This window comes from Echinops telfairi, unplaced genomic scaffold, assembly GCF_000313985.2.
Source record: "Echinops telfairi isolate 266 unplaced genomic scaffold, ASM31398v2 ScPeMD7_7459;HRSCAF=8497, whole genome shotgun sequence".
NCBI classification, from domain to species: Eukaryota; Metazoa; Chordata; class Mammalia; order Afrosoricida; family Tenrecidae; genus Echinops; species Echinops telfairi.
The window spans coordinates 7911862-7912134 of NW_022111359.1; positions in this window are offsets into that span (position 1 = coordinate 7911862).

Genomic DNA, 273 nt, shown 5'->3' on the forward strand with positions numbered 1-273 from the left:
GAGACTGGTCCTCCTCTTTCCTCTGCCACTCCTGTTATCGCCCAATGGGCACATGAACAAAGTGGACATGGTGGCAGAGATGGAGGTTATGCATGGGCATAGCAATATGGACTTCCACTCACTAAGGCTGACTTGGCCACTGCTACTGCTGAATGCCCAATCAGTGAGCAGCAGAAACCAACATTAAGTCCGACTATTCCTCGGGGGGGATCAACTTGGTGGCAGTAACTTGGTGGCAGATTGATTACATAGGCCCGCTTCCATCATGGAGGG